Genomic DNA, 19,645 nt, shown 5'->3' on the forward strand with positions numbered 1-19,645 from the left:
ATCACCACATTTATTGCACAGCTGTTTGTTTTCAATTTCTTGTTTTAAAACAAAGCTTCAGTGGACATGGTAAAACACAAATCTTTGTTTATATCTCTGACTAAGATCCTTGAATATATTCTGATTTTTGGAAAATGTGTATCAATACACCTCACCCCTTCCCATCACACACACACAAAGTAGTACAAGAGAGTATCCCTTAGAACTTGGCCTTATGAAAATTGTTATTATTTTTAAAAACTTTGTTAATTTTATAGATTGCAAATAGCACCTCATTGTTTTAAGTTACGTGGTTTGGATTTCTGATATGGTGGAGAGCATCCTTTCCTAAGGCCTCTCTGGGAAAGAGGGTGGGTGCTACCGAATGGCCAAATGTGCTGGGCGAGTGCATCCTCTCACCTCTCTGGCGTTCGTGCATCTTCCGTATCCATGAACTGGGACTTTTTTAGTTGAACTCTGCCTATGAAGAGAAGTGCCTTTGGATCTGTCTTACAATTGGAGGAAGACCTCATTTTACTGTGCTTTTTTGTTTTACTGCGCTTCACACATATTAAGGTTTTTTACAAATTGAAGGTTTGTGACAACCCTGTGTCAAACAAGTCTATCGGCACCATTTTTTCCAATAGCATTTGCTCACTTCGTGTCTCTGTCACATTTTGGTAATTCTCTCAATATTTCAAACTTTTTCATTATTATTATACTTGTTTTGGTGATCTGTGACCAGTGATCGTTGATGTTACTATTGCAAGAAGATTACGACTTGCTAAGGGCTCAGATGATTGTTTTAACAATAAAGTATATTTTAACTGAGGTACATACACTTTTTAAAAGACATAATCCTATTGCACACTTAATAGACTACAGTATAGTATAAACATAACTTTACGTTACTGAGGCACCAAAAAATTCTTGTGATTTGTTTTATTGTGATATTTGCTTTATTGTTGTTTTCTGGAAATGAACCCGCAACATCTTTGAGGTCTGCCTTAGACTGTCTTGTCAGTAGCCTGGATGAGCACTGCTTTGTCTGGATGAAAATGAAGGTACCAATTCTTCCCATTTTATGTCTCTTTAAAAGAAAGAGAAGCTCTCCTGGTGTTCCAGGGGGAAGCCCTTAACAAGTCAGGAAAGGCTTAATGACCTCCCCCTGAAATACAAGGAACTCATGAGCTATTGGATGAGGTGGACAGATGCACACATCACCACACACCTCACAATAAGTTGCCAAAGAGTCAATCACGGGGTTTCAGGAACACAGAGAATAGAGGGCCTTTCTGCCCCGGGGGTGCTGGGACATTCCAGATGAATCTCAAGGGTGATGTTCCAGGTGATAACCGAGCTTGATCTCTGGTCTGGGTCCCAGGCCGGGCCTTGTCTCCCATGACAATCCCCACAGCAGCCCCTCTAATGGAGTATACAAGCCAGGTTTTCCTGTGCTGAAAGGTGATCAAGACAGACAAATTGTAAATCTACAGCTGTTGTTTTGTCAGCATGTGTATTTTTACAGAAAGGAGCAAATCTCTGCTGAGCTGGCCAGATAATCATCTCTGCTTTTCCTTACTTGTTCAGAACTGTGAAAGAACGCCCTTGGCAAGGACCTGGTTTTAATCACCTCTGCTTAACACAGAAGCTTTTGAAGGTGAAGGTGCTTTTTGTAAACTGTGGCAGGGTCCCAAGGCATTAACATTTCAGACCTTTCCCCAGTATGGGAAATGTCTAGAGCAGGGCCGAGGTATCAAGCCTGTGGAGACAATCCCCTGCACAGGGAGTTACTTTAATGCCGCTGACTCATTCCTCAAAGACATGTTTTTTTTTTTTTAATTCTTGAAAAATTGCAGTCCACGCAAAGCTAGAGACTTCTGGGTCCAAGGAATGTGTCAGCTTGCTTTCATTTGGTACAAAAGGAAGGCTTTTAGGAGAGATTTAGAGAAGCCAGAGGCCTTCTTGGGAATGGTCCCAGAGATGATGAAGATGCTGGAAAGATGGAATTTAGAAAAAAGGCAAGAGGGTTTGGGTGAATTCACTAGCGACAATGGGGAAAGTCACTTTCCCTCATGAAAACTGAGAGTTAAAACACAAATAGAGTTCCCCTGCCCAGAGATTTCTCATTAAGAGCTGCATGGTTTGGGTGGGGATGTAGGGACCTGGGGGCATGCAGGCAGGATGTAAGGCCGAATCCTGCAGGTCTTTAAAATCAGGGACAATATCCATCCTTTGACCTGGTTTAAGCATTAACCGCTTTACTGGCAATGTGGGTTGCTGATGCCTGACTTCTGGGGATGGAGCTCTGAGGAGCACAGGAAGGATGAGAATGAGATGGCAAAAGCTTGTGATATTTTGCTTTCAGAATCCCTAACTCAGAGCATTAACCTCTGGTTGCAAAGGACCTGAGTAAACACTGAGTGAAATAGGCTCATGGAGCCTGGATGTGGCTAAGAAAGTCATGGTGAATATATTCTCTCCATTCCTTCTCAGGTCAGTACCAGGCCCATATTGACTGACTGAGCTTCCAAATGTTCTCTCATTTCAGGGGAGGGGGTTCCTCTTTGGAAAATGCAGCCGTTGCTAGGAGTTAATCTTTGACTTGGGCTTCCTAGAGCTCCCAAGCCGATGAGGCTCATCAGACGTGGCGTCTTGATTTGCTCTTGGCTCTCTGATTTGCTTTACATCAATGGATTTTGCTGGGTCCAGGAGATTCTGCAGCATCCAGCCCACTCAGGATGGTCGAGGAGCGCCAATTCACAACTTTGAGTTTTCCACGGATCAGAGAGCTTCCCTTTAAAACAGAACATATCAGAGGCTACTCCACTGGTGAGAAGTAGGAGAAAATATTCAAAGGGAGGAGTCCATGAATGTCATTGAGAACCTAAAGATGTCCATGTTCCGTGTAATGTATGGTCTTCCCAGGATCACTTGGTCTCAAAGTATCACTTGCAGAAGGAGAGCTAAGAGGGAAAGAGGAGGCCCCAGCCCACTGCCCATCGCCCTGGACGTGGTTCTGAAGGCTAGGATGGCTGTTAAACGACTCATCCGTGACCATCACACAGATGATGCTTCTTATTCAGTCATATTTATCTTCCCAAGATTCGGAAAATCAAAGCCACCCGAAATGAGACAAATTCTGCTCCACATTCAAATATGTGATTCACCTGTAATTGTGGGCTGGTTTCTGTGTTCAGTGGAAAAGTCCAGCCAGCAACTGTCTAGACCACAGGCTAGTGGGCGGGGCCAAGTGTTCTACGAGGTTATGGTCTGACAATAAAAGCTTTGGGCCAACAGCTGGTGTGTGGAATTTGACCCACGGACACTTGGAGATTCTGGCACACTGGACATTCATTTCCCCTGACCCTCCTGTGGGCCTGGCAGCCGCTGCCCATACAAGAGCCATGGTTTGTGCTTTTGTTTACTTCTGTCCGTCTCTGGCATCTCTGCATGTGCCCTGAGCCAAGGCCTGTGGGCTGCCTGTATATGCTCTTGAACAACTTGAGTTTCTACTATCAGTGGTAACACTTAAAATTTTATTTAATGTACTTTACTAAAGTGAAATAATATGACCACATAATAAAATGTTTTGGAAAATAGAGGCAAGATGAAACTATCATTTTAAATCTCATTACCATATACACTGTCATCATTTCTTCCAGGAATATTTCTTATCATAATTGTTCTTATGTCCAACAATTAGTTTTATGTCTTTGATTTTACTTAATATTAAATTATATTTTTCATGTTGCTCTATAGTTTTGTTGACCGATACTTGATTACTCCCTAATATTTCATATCGCCTGTGTCATTATTAGCCTTTTCATCATGTAATGAGAAACACTGCTATGATGAACAGCATATGAGTATTTTTTTTCATATTTATATTAAGGACAGTACGAACCTTTGTATTTACTTTAATATATTTTGGAAAATTTCTCCGGGAAAAGATTGTACCAATTACAATGCTATCAGAAGATATTAGTTCGCAAAGCTCAGAGCCAGTTTTGGGTTTATTTATGAATTCATTAATTTTTTAAGCTAATTTAGCAAGAAAAAATTGGCATATCTGGTGTCTGTAACATTTGAAAACCCCTTCCAACAGGACATCTTGAAGTTCTGAAACAAAATCAGATGGTCTGCCCTCTAGGCTATGGTCTAGACATTTACTCTCATCGTCTCTGTGCAGAGCTGCATCTGGCCTGGTGGGGAGAGTGTCTGCCACTGACCAGCAATGAGCTTTCCAGTGCCTTCATCTCTCTGCATATTCAGCTGTCTGTCCACAGTTCCACCTGTCTTCCAGTACCTGTCATGCTTCAGGAAGGGTCAAATGCTGTCATATAACATAACAAAACCCCACAGAGAAGACCCGATGCAGCCAAAAATAAAATAAATAAAATAAATTTATATATATAAAAAAACCCCCCACACATTCCAAATAAGTATGATAATGAAACAAGGTGGAAATAGACAGGTGGGTGGCCCATAGACCTCCAAGGAGGGTCAAAGAGCTGGTGTCAAGTCCCCTAGTGGCCAAAGAGAAGAGACAATCACAACTAGTTCTAAGAGCTGCAGTGTCCATGAGGCAAAGCCAAGCCATCTGTTCAGCGAAAGCACGATGATGCTGGGTACAAATTGGGAGAGACTTTCCTCCTGGTACCAGCGATGAGGCTGCCACTCACAGCAGCTCACAGTGTGCTCTCAGAGGCCGTTTCCTGTAGGGTCCCAGGTGTGCGTGGTGGCCCAGCCCAATGCGCAGGTCACTAAACCAGTGTCTCTCAAGGCCTTGTGCAGAGGAGGACATACCATGGGGCCAGGTGGGAGCTCTCAGCTGGTTTGGCTCAATCCAGGAATTAGTCTTTGGTGGTATCTAGAGGAAAGGATGGACAAGAGTCTCTAAATTCTCCATAAACTTTACTTTCCTCTGCCATATTTTGAACAATTCTGAGAGGTAGTGAGATTCTAACAGTGGAGTTTGACAAGCACCCACATGACAAATCTCTTTAGTCAGCTGGCAGAAGCGTGAGAACTAAGCAGCCTCTGCGTGGGCACCATTGTATATCTTCTTGTCAACGTCAAGGACACAAATGATGGTCCTTATACCTTATATGGAAGGTAGCTGTCTCTGCTCAAAGGGGCATCAAGGGAGAAAACATAGGTAGGGTCAAGGTTCTCCTCCAAGGGGGTAAAAAGAAATGGGGGTAAGAGCACATGTGAAAGGATTAGCCCACATCAGTGGTTTTCAAGGTGTGGTCCCTAGACCAGCAGGCTCATTGGGAACTTGTTAGAAATGTGGATTCTCAGGCTCACCCTAGACCTGCTGGGTCAGAAATTCTGCAGGCAGGCCCAACACTCTGCACTTTAAAAGACCTCCGTGATTCTGATGTCTGCCAAACTTGAGAACCACTGGCCAAGGTTCTGAGGGAGAATCAATTAACTTTGCCACCTGGTGAGTTGGTGGAGGGAGCAGAGTGAAGTTGAAAGTACAGTGAATGTGAGACCTGCCATCTAGGTTCCATCCTATCCCCGATGGGAATTTGTGGGGTATCCCTGAATAAGTTGGATTCTGCTGGCTCATATGAAAAATGGGTCTATTGATCTCTGTTTTCCTACTCCACTGTGTTGTTATGAGAAATGAGAAAGCCCTTTGGAGACTAGGAGATGCTATCTAAATATAATTTATGTTTCAATTAAGTGTTTAAAACTACTAAAAATCAAGGTGACAAAAAATCAACAGTGTACTAGTAGGCACTCGATAAATATTTATCAAAAGAATGAGTGGATGAAGCGAATCAATAAATCGATAAAAGTATAGGGAGATGGATGCTACCTTATAGCACCAAGACCCCCATTGCTATTGCAGGTAGGTGACAATCGTTGGTGATGGCTGTGTGTGGAGAGGCAGTGGGCAAAGCAGGTGATGGGAGGAGGGCTGTGCCTCGCAGAGGTGGGTGGGTGGTGCTGACATACACGGAGAGAGAGAACACTGATTGGCAGGAGTCAGGGAGGCTGCCTTCATGGAAATGTTGATTTGACAGTTCCTGGGTCACCTAGGAAGAGACATCAAGGTGATGATGCGATATCCACATCCAGAGCTCAGAGCAGGGGCCTGACTGGAGGTACACATCTGTGCATCACCTGATTGTGGGTGGGAAGCGATGCTGTTGGCCTGGATGGCATCACTCAGGACAAGACCACAGAGCGAGAAGAGAAACCACAAAGGGCTGCCCCTGAGCAGTGCCACAGTGACTGAGGGTACAGGAGGCTGAGACTGCACAGAAGGAGAAAGGCAGGACAAAAATGTCAGGTCCTGGCAAGAATAACTTCATTTAATCTTTGTCAACAACACTTTGAATAAGTAAGTTGTCTTTGATTTAAACCAAAGTTGGGGCAGAGGACTGAGAAGTTGTTCAATTCTCATAGGCACGATGCAGTGCCGGCATGACTGGGACACAAGCTTCTCAGGTTCTGAAACCTGTGTTTGTGAGTAACATGCAATGCTTGGGATGTTTAGGGATCAGCCAACGCCTGGAGACCCGCACGCAGGAGTACCACCTGGGAGAAAGATGCCTTGGCCGAGGTTTGCATCTGATGCCCAGAGGAACTAGCACGAGCCTTCTCTGAGCAACAAGCATCACCATAATAATACATTATGGATATTTATGGACATACACAAAGGATGGATCCAGAGAAGCCTCTGTGTGTGTGTGTGTGTGTGTGTGTGTGTGTGTGTGTGTGTGTGTGTGTATTGGGAGGGTGTTAGGTAAGAAGGTAGAACTAAGTCCTTCACAAGAAAACTGTGCTAAGTCTGGATGGTATGAGAGTAAGAGAACAGGATGAAAGCCTGGTGCCAGATGAAGGAGGCTGGGAACTCAGGGCTGAGGCCGTGGACAGAGAAAGAGCTTCTGAGACTCCCTTCCGTGAGATGCCGACCATGATGTGGGGTGGCTCTGGCAGTATCGAACTTCTGATAATCTGAGGCAGTGATCTCCAGGTTAAGGATGTCAACAAGTCCTTTCCATTTTTTTTTTTTAAAGTGACATTTTGCATAAGAATTTCAAGGAAAGTATGAGCCTGTAGCTGGAGGTGAAGAGGGCGATTTTGATGGATGACAGACAGAAAGCAGGACTCCTCACCTCCTGCAATGCTTCTCCTTCTTTGTCAAGAGACATTAGACTGGATGAATGAATATTAAGCTGAAGCTGAAGCTGGTGGAACTTTTATAAAAGGGCTCAGTGCTGCTCTGTGTGAATGTTTGTCACTGGGCTCAGAAGGACACTTTCCTGGATCTTCAAGGACATGGAACTTCCCAGTTCACTAAGTCACCCTCTTTCTGTGCTCTGGACGTGGAGGAGGGTGGGAGTGTGGCTGGAGCCAGAAAGAGCACCCGTGTTCTTTGTCATCTGTACCAAAACATGACCGAAGCGATATTTCACATTAAATCACCCTGGCACTACAAACATCGAGGCCTTTTGCAAAGTATTGGATAACCAGTAATGATGGCCAAGCGCTGGCTTTTGTCTAAACAGCTCTTCCACTGTGAAAAGAACCAGGTGCCCAAGGCTATTTTTTGCTGTACACAATTAACCAGTCCCAGAAGTCTCTTAATTTGACTAGTTTGTATTTTCTTAAAGTAGAATGAACCTGCTCAGCCTTACTTGTATCCCTTTAGTCTTATAGGTTCTCATCAACTCACCGGAAAGGCTAATTCCCCCCTTGGGCTAACCTTAAAATTAGGCTAGTTAGATGCCCACCTCTCAGGTAGCCCTCACCCCACCGTGGCTTCCTTAGTGCTAGAAATTCGCTCATTCATTTACCGATTCAATCACAGATATTCATAGGGTCATTTCACTGTGGAGCTCCATTAAGTATTTTGTGCTCAAAGACCCCAAAGTAGAGGTGCAGTAATTTTTAACCAAGGAACCTGAGACTCCTCTTTGCCCTTATTTCCCCTGGAGCGTCACTTATCTTCTCTGGATGACGGGATGCTGAGAAGGTTGTCCCAGAGCTATTGTAAGAATAATATGTAAGACTTAGTAAGAGAATTCAAGGGTTCCTGTTATAAAACAAATAAGTCATGGGGATGTCTTGTCCAGCGTGGGGACTACATTTAACAATACTGTGCTGCATATCTGAAAGTTACTAAAAGAGTAGGTCTTAAAAGTTCTTATCACAACAGAAAAAATTTGTAACTGTGTGTGGTGACAGATGTTAACTAGACTTACTGTGGTGATCATTTCGCAATAAATACAAATATCGAATCATTATGTTGTGCACCTGAAACCAATAAAATGTTATGTATCAATTACACTTCAATAAAATATATGAAAAAAAGAGAATTCATGGGGAATTTTCAAAGTCTAAACTTCTGGACAAAGTGAGATGTTTAAGTTACTATTGTATTTTTTTAGTCAGAATAAAAATGAATACCTTGAGAGGGAAACATGTCTGTTAAAAGCCCCAGAAAGTGGAGATGGGATAATAATAAGGTTCTTTTCACGAGCCAAGGGAAAGTTATGAACTGAGTCTCAACAAGATAGGACAGGCTGATGAAGATGTAACAGGACTTTGCTTTCTGCTGGGCTCAGATCCACTGCGGGCGGTGAGATGATTATCATCTGCTGGTTAGAACAGAAAAAGAAACGTCACTTGTTTGTCAAACAAAACTTTGAAAGCAAATACGAGAGGGAGATCCTGGAGATGAGCCGGTTAGGAACATTGGCCTTCAGTTGTTTGCTGCTCTACAGCAACTTCCAGCTGAGAGAAAGGCATCCCGCATCAGAGAAGCCGCCTTTACAAACATCACAATTTTCCTAAGGTCTTGGCTCCCTCCACGGACATTCTTTCTAATGCTCCCAGAAACCAAATGAATGGTTTCACAAGGACAGTTACAAATTTCATCCATCATGGAGAGTTAGAGGCAGGCAATTTATTGCATCCAATTCAAAGGCTGTGAAAGAATCCTTCAGATTTGGGTGCCTTCCACATCTTTTAGGTAGGTTGAACGTATCCTTTGGTTCTAAGAAAAACAGCTTGTAAAATGTTTGGGAGCTCTTGGGACATCAAACAGCTCTTAGAGGAGTGCATTTTAATGGTTTACTTGTAAAAGAATCAGTAAAAGAAGCAGAAACATATGGTTTGAATCCCTCTGAATAATACGAGGTATTTTTGTAGATGTCTTTTTTTGTTTTTCCTAAGGGTCTCACATCTTGAGTGCTTATCCTAGAAATACTCAAAATAACCCTTAGATATACTGACAAGATGAGAAGACAGCAGTCCTGTAACACTGGCTTCCTGTTGGACGTGAGGCAGACTCTGGGTTCATCAAGAAATGTGGGGGGCAGAAAGGGACAAGAATGTCAATGGAGTAGTGTGTAATTAGGGTGTAGAGGCCATTGGTCCAGAAGTTCAAGGTTCAAAGGCTTACAGACTCCAAGCAGATGACATTAAGGCTTGAACTGGGTCCTGACAATTTAAAATGGAGGGTAGAATCGGGTCAGCAGCTTGAAAATTGTAGAGCTCTTCCTTGCCCAAGGGCATTAAAATTCAACTAAAACATTATGCTGGCCAAAAAAAAGAGGCCTGTGGACAGCACCTGCCACCAGACTCACCCCCTGTTTCAGCCTAACTTCCTAGGCCATGGATTAGAATATAAGAGGGAGAATGACTGCCACCAAAGTCAAATGGGTAGAAAGGAGTGGTACCTAATACAAGTCTTGGGCCCCTTTCATTGTGTTACATCTGAGGGCAAGGGCTGGCAGGAGACTGTAGAACATGAGTGAGGATAGACCTGGGTCAAGTTCATATGTGGGCCAATGGCATCACTTTATCTGTGTGAGATTTCTCAACTGTGAGACAGGGGCAATAATGACTACCTCATTGACTTGTGAGGATGGAATATTAAGACTACATCAATTATTACTAATTATATTATTTTATTATTAATTATTATTGTAACTATTGGCTTTCCCTCTCTTAGACAATAATAACAAGTAGCCTACTGTTGGCTTGCCCTGGGGATATGGTGGTGAATCAACATAGACATGGTTTCTTCCCTCTTGCAGTCCAATGGGAGAGTCCGTGGGAGAGACTGACATTACTGAAATGACCACATAAGCAGGGCTAACAGTATACCAGGTCGGGGAGAGATTGAGTCTGTGTGTGGACAATTCAGAGGCTCGGGACTCATGGAGACCTCAGGAACAAAGGAGGGTGAATCCAGACATGGAGGAACCACGGAAGTCAAAGGGAACTAAGGATGTGATGGGAGCCCCACTAGTTTCTGATCCCACGGTTTTGACCCAGGAGCATGTAGGATGCTTTGGGCTGCCCTGCCTCTGTTCTCAGCTCCTTGGTCCAGTGCTTCTGCCTACCCATTCACTGCTATGGTCACTTATTTCTCATTCTAATTCCACAGGACTTCTGGGGACTCAGCTCAGGTCAGATTCCTCCTCTCTGGCATCACTGTGAACATTTGTCCAGACTTCGCGTTTTCCTGTCTGGCTGCAGAGTCCTGGCCTGTGCCTTGTTTGTCTTTGTCCTTACTGCTAAGACCACATCCCAGGAGTCACCTGTGGTTCTCTCCCCTCCCTCTCTTCATCAGGAAGTGATACTTAGAACCCTGATACTCATTTGGGCAAAATCCTTGTTTGCATGCGACAGAAACTGACCCTGGCTGATTACATCAAGAAAAGGGATTGTGGAAAGGCTGCTGGATAATTCAGAGCACCCCTAGGAAGACCACGGAACAGTGTTTAGACAATGATCAAGCACGAGGGAAGCTAAGCACTAGGCAGGACAGCTGCCAAAATCACACCCAGAACTGGTTTGATGTGGCCCCTGCAGCCATACCTGCTCCACCTAGAGGCCCCACCTGTCCTCCAGCCTCAGCAACGCTGGCCATGTTCACGGGGGCTGAACTCGACTGCTGCTGCCCCCAGGAACTCAGCCTTGTTGGCACTGGGGCAAATTGGGAGAAGGATGACTTGCTTGCCAAGCCCATGGGAAAGTATCAGAGGTTTCTGCTTTCAGAATGAAGCAGATGCTGTGACTGAATGAATCTTAGCTCCAGAAACACAGAGAGGAGACAACTTAAGTGTTCCTTCTGGCTAGGTTCTGAGTTGGTCCTAAAATGGACAGGACTTAGAGGAGGGAGAAAGGGAATGATACTGCGTCTTTGGCTTAGATCACGGGGTGATGATGGTGGCATTTACTAAGATGGGCATACAAAGGAAGACCAGGTTCAAGGCAGTCATGGATTTGAAATACTAGTAGGATATTAAATGGATTATTGAATTTACATCATGCTTGGTGCACAGTAGATACTCGGTAAATATGTGGAAAGTGGATATATTGACCTGGGTGCCATTTGGAAGATGGGGACTGTAGCTAATGAATAGCCATGAGTTTATGCAGGAGAGAGACAAAAGTCCTGCCATTCCCATCAGAACAATGGCTGTGTTTCAGGGAGACTGCTCAACAGCGTTCATGCTCTGTCCCACAGGCCCCAGTGGAGGCCTGGGCTTTTCTCTAGAGCTTGCTGAGGTCACAGCTTGGCTCTTAGTGCCAAGTGGGGCTGTTCCCCAGTAGAGACAAGCTCCTGGTGGCTCCATCGGTTTCGCCTTTCCCTATTGAATATTTGGTCATCACTTTCCTGGTACTCTTCCTACTGGTGCTTTCCAAGTTTTCCACGGAAAACTAATAGAAAAGAGGCAGGTCATGTAGGCCCTTGAGAGCAGAGCAGGTTGGGCAAGCACTAAATTTCCTTACCCTATTTTAAAAAAATCATGTAAATATGTTTTATTCTACTCTGTAAGATCTGTCTGTTTTAATGTGAAAGCCCAAGGCTTTACATTTTTTTTTTTTTTTTAACCACTGAAGAAAATTGACATTCCTGAGACACGTGTGTTCTTAGCTTCAAATACTGTACCATTGCTCCAACCCGGCTCCAGGGCGAGAAGGGGGTCTGAAAGCATTTCTCCCTTTAATTTTCCTGCACCTCCCCTCTGAGGACCAGCTCAGCACTCTCCCTGTTTTCATGTCCCATGATGCCCTATATTCATGATGGTCCAGGTGGGCTTACATTTATGAGGCTGTTGAATTTAGACAAGGCCAAAGGGGCAGATTTATGTTGCCACAAACGTCATAACTTACAGGGATCTTAGTGGTTTCCTGATCTAGGAAATGGAAGATGCTTGCACTCTCGTCTTCTGTGCCCAAATCAGGGGGACTTCTGTCATTATCACAGACTCCTTCCCTTGAGCATGGGAATTAAAACCTACTTGTCATCCTCTAGATGGTCAAGCCCTCTCCATTTTACAGAGAGGGATATTGAGGCTCAGGGAGCCTGGGATTTACAAGGGTTACTTATAGCAAGGTCTGGACTGGAGCCCGGTCCTCTGATGTCCGAGTTAATCCACTCTGAACTGTACCCCTCGAGGAAGGCGCCCTTCTACTGCTTCTACTGATACCTGGGGCAGGGATCAGTCTTCCCTACTTGTCAATTCCCTTAAGTGGATTGGACTTAAACACAGTCCTGTGTTTAAAATTCAAATTGAGGTGATTTAAACCTCTTGCTGAATCTCTGAAGACATGAAACAACCGTAAATGGCCCAATAAACTGAAAGAATAAACTGCTCATTGAGGAAAAGGGGATGAGACTTCATGCTACCTCATCAACAGCTAATGTTTCTCAAGACCTTTCCCTGCTTCATCATAAATGAAATCTAGACAAGTTCCCATAGTTGAGACTCAGGGAGGCAACAGAGTGGAAAGAACATTGGCTTTAAAGAAAGTCGTAACTGGTTTGCATCCTTACTCCACCAATTATAAGTTGAGTGATCTTGGACGAGTTACCTAACCTCTCTGAACTCAGATTCATCATGTGTAAAATGGGAATAATACCTACCTTAGAGAAATAGTATGATCATTAAATGAAATAATATTTATTTATTTATTTATTGGCCACATCATGCAGCTTGTGGGGTCTTAGTTCCCTGACCAGTGATCAAACCCAGGCCCTTGGCAGTGAAAGCTTGGAGTCTTAATCACTGGACCACCAGGGAGTTCCCTTGAAATAATATTTAAAATGCCTGGTATAAAAAAGACATTTAACAGAAAAGAGTTTGTGTTTGTTCTATTCCTTTTTTTTTTTTTTTAATTTATTTATGGCTGTGTTGGGTCTTCGTTTCTGTGCGAGGGCTTTCTCTAGTTGTGGCAAGCGGGGGCCACTCTTCATCGCGGTGCGCGGGCCTCTCACTGTCGCGGCCTCTCTTGTTGCGGAGCACAGGCTCCAGACGCGCAGGCTCAGTAGTTGTGGCTCGCGGGCCCAGTTGCTCCGCGGCATGTGGGATCCTCCCAGACCAGGGCTCGAACCCGTGTCCCCTGCATTGGCAGGCGAACTCTCAACCACTGCGCCACCAGGGAAGCCCTGTCCTATTCCTTTTTTAAGAGAAACTGTTTTCCTACGACACTGGGGCTTAGTTCTAAAAATGCCTATACATTCTAGACCACTTAATGAGGTATTCCCGGGCACCCACAAACTATGATAAAGAGTCCAGACATGCTAGAGATAATGGAATAAGACCAAATAATCTGTAAAGTTTGAATTGAAATGGGTCAAAAAGGGGAAAATTATATGAAACAAATGTGCAAAGAATGTGGGAAATGAAGAGAAGTTCAAGTTGGAAATAAATGTGGAATGTAATGCCGCCAAGGAGAGGACCACACAGCGACCATGGGCCCCAGCTGCTGGCTGGCTTCCACCTATGGGAAGTGCAGCATCTGCTCCACGCAGAGCCCAGCTGGTTCTCCAGGCTCTGCTAAGGTGAGCCACATACACAAGAGCCACCTCCTGGTCTTTTGAATATGTATAGTGAGGGACAAAGCAGGGGGACAGGAAAGCAGCCTCAGGGACTAGGCCAAGTGTTAAACTGTGGCTATGAGAGCAGATGTGGGCTAGTTCCCCAGGCCAGAGGGCCACCTACCAGGGCACCAGGCCTTCTCATAGGAAGGAGCAAGATCAGAGGCCAGGCTCACCTCTTAGAAGTGTGCTATTTTATATTGCCCACAATTTCTCTTTTGGTCTTTAATTAAAGTTCTCAGCAAAAAATGCTACTCAAATCCATGGTACAAACCAACAAAGGAAAGGGTCTGCTATCAAAAAAATTAAAGGGATGTCCCATCTGCAGTGGGGGGTGAGTGGCTGAAGATTGCACTGGGAATTAGATGAAGGATCAAAGGAGAAGAAAGTTTCAGGATGCAGAGGGGCAATTTCTGATCGGTGTCATCAGCAAGACTTCCTATTCTGGAACGTGTCTTCCTTGAACAGTTAGGAGCATGGGGTTTGGATTTTAAAGAAGAAATCATTTCCTTACAATTTCTCCCCAGCGTTGGCTTCTCACATCCCTCTGGCTTTTGTCATTATTCATTTTACAAGAAAATTTATTTCTTCTATTTATAAGATGATAGTTGGGATTACTACTTTGCCACTTGGGGAAAAATAAGATTCTTACCTCACACCTTACACTTACGTTTCAGGTAGATTAAAATAACTGTTTCTAAAAACATATTAGAATCAAAAGTGCATAGAATAAAATATATATAGATCATTATCTGAGCAGAAACCACAAATGAAAAGAATGATAAATATGACTGCACAGAAAAAGTGAAATTTCTGTAAAAGGCGGTCTACCATACATACAGTTTAAGGACAAAGAACAAACCAAGAGAAAAAATACAACAAACAAGAAACACAGTGTATTATTACTTCTAATCTACAGAGATGCTACTTTAATAGGAAAATAAGATCTATTTGATCCTAATAAGAAAAATAATGTGCAAAGGACATGTGTAAGTGGCCAATGGGGATATAAAAATACATTTTATAATAAAATAAATGAAAATAATAGAATATTGTTTACTGGTCAAGTCCGAAAAGACGACAGAGATTGTTAATAACAGTGAGGACGGAAGGAGGAGAAAGGGCAGCAACCATACTGTGTCAGGTCTTAGAGCAGAGTGGTCAGGGCATTGATACGAGCAGATCCACCTGGGTTTGAAATCTAGTTGCTGGCTGTCACTTACCTTCTCTGTGCCTCAGCCTCATCATCTGTATAATGGGATTAATAATGCCTCAGAGGGCTCTTGGCAGAATAAAAGATTCAGCATGCAAAATGCTTAGAAGAGTCCCTGGCACATTAACTGATCTTACTATAATTATCATTGTTATTCTCAGCGTGTTATACATGGGGCCATAAACTGAAGTAAACTTCTGAAAAATAACTGGCGATTATGAAATTCAAGTGTGCATGCACTTCAGTTCATCAATCATTTATTTATATATGATTATTTATATAAACAAATGTATATACATATAGATACATAAAATTAAATGTACATGCACTTCAGCTCATCGATTTTTTTCTATTACTTTATCCAAAAGTATTAACCAGAGACTGTGCAAGGAGCCACGTGCAAAGATTCCATCACTGTGTTATCGTAGTAGCAAAATATTTGCAAACAAGTTAAACATTTAACAATAAGAGAATCTTTGCACAAATAATGGCAGTCACATCAGTTTGATGAACTATTATGTATCAATTAAAAGAAAGATTCAAATTCAAGTATTATATATTCCCATTTGTGTATCTCTCTCTACAAAATAAATGTACGTTCACATTTATTTTGAATCCATCTAAATCTGGAATGAAAAATAGAAAATACACATAGATGATATCTCTATTTGGGGACTACAGTGGTGACTTTTATTTTTGTAGTTCTTATTTATTTTCTAAATTTTCAACCATGAGTGCATTCAAAATGAAAGTAGGTTTATTATTTCTGATTATAAATGTAATAAATACTCTGAGATCTCAAATAATTGAAACCATCCAAATAAGTGGAATTATCTACAATTTTAGTACACACATTTGTGGGATTTTGTTTGTTTCCAGTTTGCTTTCATTGTACTTATACATATGAATAAGGTGTACTTACAAACACAAACTCACACATACACCTATAGCATAAGGAGTTCAGTATTTGCAGGTTTTTAAAAATTGTTTTTCTCTCACATCAAAATATCACAGGCATCATTCTCTTTGAATAAATATAGACCTAATTCATAATTTTAATGAAAGCTGGCGAATATTGAATCACATGGATATGTAAAGTATTATTCATGTGTATTTGTCCAAGCTTCTAGGTTCCTAGAAGTAGAATTAATACACTAAAAAGAAATAGAGAGTTTAAGGATCTTGATGGATATTTCAGGTTACTTTCCAGAAAGATTATACCAATTTATACTACAGCTGGCAAGGTTTAGGACTACCTTAAGGTATCTTCATTTAAATTTTTGTTAATTTAGCCGTTGAAAATATTGTCTCTTTGGTCTTAATTGGCACTCAGAGGAAACTTTCAGTTCAAAGCCTGACATGAAGGAGCAGTGGAGACTTCTGAAACGGAAAAACTTTTCTAATTCAAATGATAAGCATTTCAAGCCTTCATATGTGTAGACAATTAATTTCCAAATGTCAAGAAAAGGGGAGATCTTAATCATAGCTTGTGAGTATATAAGAAACAGATTTTGTGGGTGACATCTAATTCTAATGAAGAGTCATGCTTTATCTCTCATCTCTTTATTTGTAGTACCTTTTGCCAGTTGGAAACGAGCTACAAATATTCAATTAGAATAAATTTTTGGCACTATTTTTTCTTTTCATTTTGCATGCCCAAAGCATTTACTTCTGACTACACTCTTACTTTGTAAAACATCTCCCTTATCTTTCCACCTACATTTATACGTATTGATTTTGCAACCACACAACTAGACAAAATGTTTGCATTTTTCACTTTTACAAAAATCCATTGAGGTAGTCAAACTTAGTGCATGCTGAAGGGAAACATAGGTAAGTTGTGTACAAATGGTATGTACGTGTGGCTGCATGGGTACACTTGGAGTGGAGGCACAGACTAGAATAAGGCCAAGACAGAAATCTGGAATGTTCCCCAATCTCTTTGGAACTGCATCCCATTGTGAGGACTTAGATTTGCAATGTGGCCATCATAGCCCCGGGGAACTGATTGATGCTTATAGCATGCCCGTGGGGTAGGCAGACAAATCGTATTCTTCTAAAGTTAGAGTTTAGGAGAGTCAATGGCCTGCACCCAAGGCCCTTGGCCAGAGGTGGGAGGGACCCAGATTGCCCCAACTCCTGATTCCCAGCCCATGATCTTTCCCTTCCAAGCTGCTGCCTCGCCCTCTAGTGGTTCCGGTTCCTCTTCCTTCTGTGCACCATACCTAAGGCGCTAATGAAATTTAGCAGGGATGAACCAGGAAAGATGGGTCTGGCCTCACCTTCCCAGTCAGCTGCTTTATTCTAATACACTCCCTGCATCCTACTCTGGTGCCTCCTTGTGACTTGTGGCCCTTCTTGTCATAATTCCCCTGTGTCTCTCACCTATGAGGAGCCCGGAGCTCTGAAGACACTATCCGTGGGTGTTCTGGGCTCTTCCCTGATGCTGAGCTCACTTGCCCATCCTCATGATCTGATCTCTGTCTCGCTGTAACGAACCTCCCACCATGTTTACCACTGTGTCAGATTAATCAGATCTGGGCATGGAAAGAATTACCCAAAGGCCCAGAAACACCAGCCTCAGACATGTTTGCAGACTGTGACCATAATCCATTCTTTGGAGGCAGTTTTGGTGGAAGATGTCAATACAGGGTCACCCTTTCTGTAGTCTAGCTCAGTTGAGTAGTATCTGATGGGCAAAAGGGTTCCTGGCTTTCCTCTTAGTAGCCAGCTGGCCACCATAACTAAGAAACTGCTCAACCAAGCAGTAAGGTTTGACATGTTCTCAGCAGCCTTGGTTCCCACCCAGAAACCTTATCTCTTGCAAAGTGACTCCTCAGGTTAGCCCAGAATTCCTCTTTTTTGGGGAGAACTGCCTGTAGAAAAGAGTTTAACAAAAAACAGTGTGGGCATGTTCTGTTTGCAATGGGCATGTCAAATTACCCTTACATCAGAGTACCTCAGAGAAAGTTGCTACTTCAGATCCTTCAGAGCCCTGGACCCTGGAACAAACTTGTCCTGAAGTCCATCAGCCTCCCCATCTTCTACCTTCTTCTCTAATGTGCCATGAGCTGGTCCAGGATCTTATGCTGGTTGGTATTTCTTAAGTTACACAAAGTACTCAAGACTCCTCAAGATGCCCCCACTTCCCTCATAAGCAAAGACAACTTGAGTTTTTAGGTGAGGTGTAGAAGAACTTCAGACGGAACATTTGCCGCTAGAGAGTGGGGTAGCCGCTCACAACGTTCAATGCTGTGGGAGGATTTGAAAAAGAGTTAATGGAAATGTTCAGAATTGACTGTCAGTCAGTGATCAACCCACTAGGACCATATCATTGTTGTACTGTTTTTTGAAAAAGACTCAGGTCCTAAATTTGAGAACTTTAGTGTTGTAAGGGATTAAAGCCCAGACTCTGAGAAATTCCAAAGAGTAGCTCCAGGAAGCCTAGTGCTATGTGAACCAGATTCTGCACAAATTCTGGTCTTTTATTCAAGGTGCATCACAACATGCAGCCGTGGATTGAAACCTAGTGGAGACAAACCCACCAAAAGTATTTTTGGACAATAAGGAAATATGAATTTGGTCTGGGTATTAGTTGGTATGAATGAGTCATTATTAATTCTGTTAAGTGGGAAATATGGATTTGGCATAGTAGAAAAATGCTTACAGAAGGTGTTTACAGGTTCATACTAAGTCTTTAGGGATGGAATATCAAGTTATCTGTAATTTACGGTAAAAGGAGTTACTTTGGAAAAAAAGTGTTCTAATCATGTTTGAAATGTGCATTTTGGGGCCAATAGACCTGGATTGTTTTTTTTCAAGAGAGAAATATAAGCTACAATTGGGCCCATGTTTGCCCAGATCTCAGGAATGTAACAAAATTTCTCTATCTTCCCAATAGTCTAGGGAGAGAGCGTGAGAGTCTGGGGAAAGATGACTCTCCGGAGAAAGGATGGGGTAAAAAGCTGGGGTTATCAGGGCTGGGAGCCACCTAGGCCGGGCAGAGGTTGGGAAAGAAGGAGTGTGAGTGGGAGGGGCTCCTCACTATCAGGGCTGTTCACCCTCATTTTGCCCCTCCCCGGTGGCTCCGAGCCCTTTGTCTCAGCCCTGGGCATCTCCCCAGCTTGCCTGCCTATCAGCCCCTGCAGGGAGCCAGGCCTGCCATTCCCTGACTCTTGCTTTCCAGGACCCAGTGCATCTTCTTGCTGCAGCCTTACACCTCCTACTTTCCAAGAGTGGTTCATTTGCAGGAGAAACCCAGTATATCCCTCCCCAGACAGATGGATCGAGATAATATACTGCCATAGGGATACATTGCGTGAATCCTGACCAGTCAACGGACATCTTTAGTTCATGTGTAAATAAAACCAAGGCACATAGTTATTTGTTTTAAGATGTAATTATCTCACTTTTCATTCCCATCATGAACTTCTTATGATATATCACATTGGGTGATGTGGTGGGCAGAATAATGCCCTCAAAGGTGTCCCTGTCCTAATTTTTGGAACCTGTAAATATATTATCTTCATGGCAAAACGGACTTCACAGATGTGATCAGGATCTTGAAATGGGAAGATGATTCGGATTAC

At 42.9% G+C, this 19,645-nt stretch overlaps 1 protein-coding gene across 1 annotated transcript in view; it reads left to right on the forward strand.

The window, feature by feature from the left end:
• The window catches only part of LOC309604697 (uncharacterized protein), a 95,786-nt gene extending 80,457 nt beyond the window's left edge, over positions 1-15,329 (forward strand). The window contains exon 5 of the mRNA XM_082339672.1: positions 13,266-15,329. The gene's annotated coding sequence lies outside the window, so the exon portion shown is untranslated. The remainder of the gene's footprint in view (positions 1-13,265) is intronic.
• Positions 15,330-19,645: the final 4,316 nt, after the last annotated feature.

Source organism: Balaenoptera borealis (genome assembly GCF_965194805.1).
Source record: "Balaenoptera borealis genome assembly, chromosome: 10".
Lineage (NCBI taxonomy): Eukaryota > Metazoa > Chordata > Mammalia > Artiodactyla > Balaenopteridae > Balaenoptera > Balaenoptera borealis.